The sequence below is a fragment of the Oncorhynchus clarkii genome, chromosome 12 (assembly GCF_045791955.1).
Source record: "Oncorhynchus clarkii lewisi isolate Uvic-CL-2024 chromosome 12, UVic_Ocla_1.0, whole genome shotgun sequence".
NCBI lineage: Eukaryota > Metazoa > Chordata > Actinopteri > Salmoniformes > Salmonidae > Oncorhynchus > Oncorhynchus clarkii.
In genome coordinates this window covers 74,480,527-74,486,526 of record NC_092158.1, presented here as the reverse complement: position 1 = coordinate 74,486,526, position 6,000 = coordinate 74,480,527, and positions in this window count along the sequence as shown.

Sequence of the window (6,000 nt, the reverse complement as noted above, 5' to 3'; positions counted from 1 at the left end):
TGCATCTAACATTTTCAACATTACCTCTGAGTACAATGTGCTCTCCTTTTCATCAAGCTTTCACATCCATTCTGTGCACTCTCCTAGAAACACTCTCCATATATTTCCTTGTGTCGAGCACCATTTGAATTGCCTGATTTAATATTGTGAAATTAAATTAGTTCCTTTTGCACAGAATGGCTAGATTTTTTATGATGGAAAAGCCTATTATGTGCGTGTGCAAGGTGCAGCTTGCTGGGTGGATGGATACACTAGAGGTAGGGTGTGGTTAGGCAGAAGCAGACAGAGTGTCTGCTGGGTATACTGTAGGGGATTGGGGGAGCCGTTGCCCCCAGTAAACTAATGCTCTGTAATCATCTAAGGGTAGATGTTTTTAGGAGGTGTATTTATCCCATCAGAGATGAAGCAGTTGGTTTGTGACAGATGGTGTGATATTGTTCCCCTGTACAGCCCACAAGTACAACCCCTCCCTCTCTCTCTATGACAGATGTAGGGGGAGGAACACAGCCCTCTTCTCTTTTCTTTACATTGATTTGGGTGCTTGAACCCTTAGGGACTGGGAGGGGATGATGGTAATGGGGATGAAGGTTTGGTCATTTCTTGCTGGTCAGATAAATAATCTAAAGAGGGTACGGTCGAGGGAATCGTAAACACATCGCATGCATTATACTGTACAACAATCTGCATGTCCTCCACCATGAAGCACCCTTAAACAAGGCTGGCTTGTGGTAGGCATTAGTGAGGGTAGAACTGTGGATATCCACATAAATCTTGGTTAGTGGGACAGCGATGTAAGCAGCCATGCATGTAATGAAGGCAGGAGAAAGTGGAGCTTCTACTGCTGCTGCTCAGATCGGTGAGTGTGACGCCTCAACCGCAATTTCCCAACACACGTCTTCAATGCCATCCAACATATACTGAAGGCTAAGCTACGGCTCCAGGTTGTTCGACATATCCTGTACCCTGTGTGTGTATACTGAGTACTAGTGCACTGCATTTTGAAATAATTCAGCTAGCATCATGATTTACTTTGTTAAATGGCTCTCTGTCTATTAGCCAAATCTGCAGAGTGGGAGTACTGAAGTGGAGGGATGTGTACTGGCAACTGGGGGATATAGATTTCTGCATTCTACAGTAATTAACCAGATTTGAAAGGATTTTAGCAGTGATTATCCGACCCCCCCTGCTTCCCCACCCTCTTAATGGTAAGACAAGTTCCATTAAAGTTCTAACAGCTGTCCGGTGGGGGTGGCAGATGAGGCCTAGTGCTGCACCTCTCCTCTAGCTCCCTGGAGGGTCAGGGGTCAGTCCAGGGGTAGAGGTTAGAGAAAACACTCTCCTGAAGATGCAACGTGTTGATGCCTTTCGAGCCACACAATCAAATAAGCATCTGCCTGCCCCTCAGTGGAGGACAGCAAGAGATACTACTGCACATTAGCTTGAACGTTATTGATCATAGCTATTGTCATGACAGGTAATTCCTTCATCATCAGTGTTCATCTTGTGAAGGTGATGGTGAACCTGATACCATTATGTCATCCTTGGTAACACTTGACTTATAGTCAACAGGTGTAAGGCTTTATTACTTGTTATAGACATATGAGCCTGTCTTATTATGTTGAATTTCTTTGCATTTGTTGTTTCTTGATTTAGTTTCGTACATGTAGCCAATTATACAGAATCTCTGTATATTGATAAACCTTTTAGCATGTAATTTTTGCATGTTTGTTTTCCTCCCCCGACATGTGGTTTGCTAAATTGACAGAGCTTTCATATGTAAAAACACTAGAGGTTTGTTCTTCCTTTTCTCCCCCTCAGCACTTAATATTGTAAAAGCCTTTTTATGGCTGCTGAAGTAATGTCCTGGAGCTGGGCCACAGTGAGCAAGTGGTTAATGATTTTAATGGGACCCCCTCCCTCTCCAGGCCGATAGGGAGAGGTAGAGGGGAGGGGGTGGAGATGGGGCGTGCTCTGGGCATGGGCACGTGGTGGGCGAGCAGGTGGATGACGGGCAGCTGAGGAGTGGATTCTGGGGGGAGGGGAAGTGACATCCATTTTGAAGGACTCTTGGGGTTGCGAGAAACCCCTGAAAAAAAGCTAAGCCCATCTGGAAGTGAGGTGGGGGCTGTTGTGTGAAAGAGATCCAGTGGGTGGTGTCTGACACGCTCTCTTTTGTTCTTTGGTAATGCAGTAGGGATGGAAGGGGTGGGGGGCTCTCTCGGCTGTGGGGGAGGGGCAGCAACTCGAACAATAGTGCCGGTCTAGGAATTGAAAGCCTTCGATGAACAGAGGAGGGCTAAGGAGGAGAGAAAAGAAGGAGGCTAGAGAGGTGGGAAGAATAGACCAGGCGTAGGTACTGTCCACTGACAGTATTAATCATTGCTATGCGAACAAACACAATGCAAGGGCACCACAATGTCACTGCCAAACATTTGAGCGCTTCATTAAATTGTTGATTATTGTGTATTTGTATAGTATTTGCTAGACATTCTACTGCAATGTTGGAGCTAGTAACATAAACATTTCACTGCACCTTCTATAACACCTGCAAATCTGTGCACGCGACCAATAAACTTTGATTGGATACTGACATTTAATTCCCAGATATGACATCAGCGTGATATTTATAGATTTGTCTGGACAGTGTCTCTAAGCTTGATGGTAATGATGGCTGCATTGTAGTGGGCAAGATGCTTTTTATGTAATATCCAATTAAATGTCCAATTAGTAATGTGTTCTGACTTACCAATGGGGAAAAGGATCATGATGATCTACATTGTCTGGTTGTCATGATGGAAGCTCATAGTGGTCTACATTGTCTGGTTGTCATGATGGAAGCTCATAGTGGTCTACATTGTCTGGTTGCCGTGATGGAAGCTCATAGTGGTCTGCATTATCTGGTTGTCATGATGGAAGCTCATAGTGGTCTACATTGTCTGGTTGTGATGACGGAAGCTCATAGTGGTCTACATTGTCTGGTTGTCATGACGGAAGCTCATAGTGGTCTACATTGTCTGGTTGTCATGATGAAAGCTCATTGTGGTTTACATTGTGGTTGTCATGATGGAAGCTCATAGTGGTCTACATTGTCTGGCTCAGTGACTCTTGACCACCTGAGAAAACACATTACAAATACAATACCTAGGCTCTCACAATGTCTAATGCACACGTGTCGCCTTGTAAGGCAATACTCTTCATTCTTCATTCTCAGGACAACCATGGTAGAGAAAGGTATAGTGTGGGCATTGTAGTGGAAGCAGTGGACCTACATAGAAGAGAGAGAGAAAGTGAGATTAATTTGTCTTCATTAACATGGTCTCTGGCCCAGACTCCTGCCTGCTGTTAGCACTGAGCCTGCCTGCTACCCTGCTCTGCTCTGAGAGAGGTTGCTCTGAGAGAGGTTGGTTCCATGCACACACAAATCCCCAAGATGTCTGTCCTTCCTCTGCTACAGCTCCAGTCTGTCATTCATCCACCCCCCCCACCCCCAACCCCCCCTCTCTCTCTCTTTCTCTTTCCGTCTCTCATTTTTCATAAACCTCCATACACCCCATTATTCATCTGGCATCTTGCAGACAGAGCAGAGCGGGAGCTGAGTACCTGCAGCAGCATGCCAGGCAGGCTGCTTTCCCTGGTGCTGAATTGGTGGACCATGGGGAAGAGGGAGAGTGAGGAGGGGTGGGGGTGGGGTTGCAGCAGGCAACTCTATTTGGTTATACTTTACTGATGGAGGAGATGGGGGTGGGGAATGAAGGCAGACAGAGCGGAGGGAGTGGTTTTACAGTAAATTGACAAGTGGTTCCTGTGGAGAAGGATCAATAAGAGAAGGAGAGAGGGAGAGAGATACATAAAACAATACTTACCTTACTAGCTCTGACTTTGCTGAGAGCTACTTTGAGGAAGCATGTACTTACTATGACTGTGACATGTGGTTGTCCCACCTAGCTATCTTAAGATGAATGCACTAACTGTAAGTCGCTCTGGATAAGAGCTTCTGATGAATGACTAAAATGTCAAATGTAAATACAATAATGCATTGATTCATTACCCATTTAGTGTTACCTGCTAATTTCAATTTGAGATGAAAGATGGACCAGCTATAAGACATCAGGGACAACCCTGTGGGGACACATTGTGTCCTGAACTTTTCATTTGCTTCATTGTAAGTCATTTGATTCCATTTGAAAGGAGGCCATCTCCTTTGGGTCTTAATTAAGAACAACATTTGTTGTCAATGAACTGAAAGGCTACAAAGAAAATCAGAAACTGCAAGATAACGCTACAATCAGAGTCTGTCACTACAGTGCTAGCTAGTTCTGTTGAGCACCATGAACCACGAAATCAGAAATCAGAAAGAATCATGAATCTGAAGACCCGCCCTTCTTAGAGAAGAGGCTTGGGCCCTACCCCTTTCCCCACAATCATGGTGAACATCTCCCTCTGCTGGTCAACAGTTGGTAAAGCACACTTGCTGAAGGGAGAGGCAGCATTTTTTTTTATTTTTTTTTTTATTTCACCTTTATTTAACCAGGTAGGCTAGTTGAGAACAAGTTCTCATTTGCAACTGCGACCTGGCCAAGATAAGGCATAGCAGTGTGAACAGACAACACAGAGTTACACATGGAGTAAACAATTAACAAGTCAATAACACAGTAGAAAAAAGGGGAGTCTATATATACATTGTGTGCAAAAGGCATGAGAAGGTAGGCAAATAATTACAATTATGCAGATTAACACTGGAGTGATAAATGATCAGATGGTTATGTAAAGGTAGAGATAGAGATATTGGTGTGCAAAAGAGCAGAAAAATAAATAAATAAAAACAGTATGGGGATGAGGTAGGTGAAAATGGGTGGGCTATTTACCAATAGACTATGTACAGCTGCAGCGATCGGTTAGCTGCTCAGATAGCAGATGTTTGAAGTTGGTGAGGGAGATAAAAGTCTCCAACTTCAGCGATTTTTGCAATTCGTTCCAATCACAGGCAGCAGAGAACTGGAACGAAAGGCGGCCAAATGAGGTGTTGGCTTTAGGGATGATCAGTGAGATACACCTGCTGGAGCGCGTGCTACGGATGGGTGTTGCCATCGTAACCAGTGAACTGAGATAAGGCGGAGCTTTACCTAGCATGGACTTGTAGATGACCTGGAGCCAGTGGGTCTGGCGACGAATATGTAGCGAGGGCCAGCCGACTAGACCATACAAGTCGCAGTGGTGGGTGGTATAAGGTGCTTTAGTGACAAAACGGATGGCACTGTGATAAACTGCATCCAGTTTGCTGAGTAGAGTGTTGGAAGCAATTTTGTAGATGACATCGCCGAAGTCGAGGATCGGTAGGATAGTCAGTTTTACTAGGGTAAGTTTGGCGGCGTGAGTGAAGGAGGCTTTGTTGCGGAATAGGAAGCCGACTCTTGATTTGATTTTGCCTCCTGGCTGACGAGGGAAATGTGATACAGTATATTACATAGATTCCCTCCAAGAGGGGATAATGGAATAAACATGAAATACTTGAGCATGTATACTTGAGCATGTTATGAATATGAATGTGAGGTAAACATATGCTGCTGCTGTAGAGATGCACCTAGAGGAACTAACCGTTTAGGGGATGGGCATATGATCATAATACATATTTATCCCAAATATGAACACACTATCCTTGTGTAGTGTGAAGAGTATTCTAATGCACACAACATAATCGAGGTAGATCAATGATTTAAAAGGTGTAAATTAGCACACCACAATGTAGCACCGCTGAATTACAGGGCCAGTACACATCCTCTTAGATAGAGGTTGTAGGCACATGCCAGACATAATTAACAGGATTAGATCTACCCTGGTAAAAGGCAGATTATTTTTTTCATCAATTGGATTAGTTGACCCCTGGGTGAGGAAAATAGGAATCAGACCACAGTCATCTGTCTGGTTGACACAGGCCTAGGCCTATTGTCTCAAAAAAGCTTAGCAGTTGAACAGTAGGCTATAAACCTATTTAATCCCTAG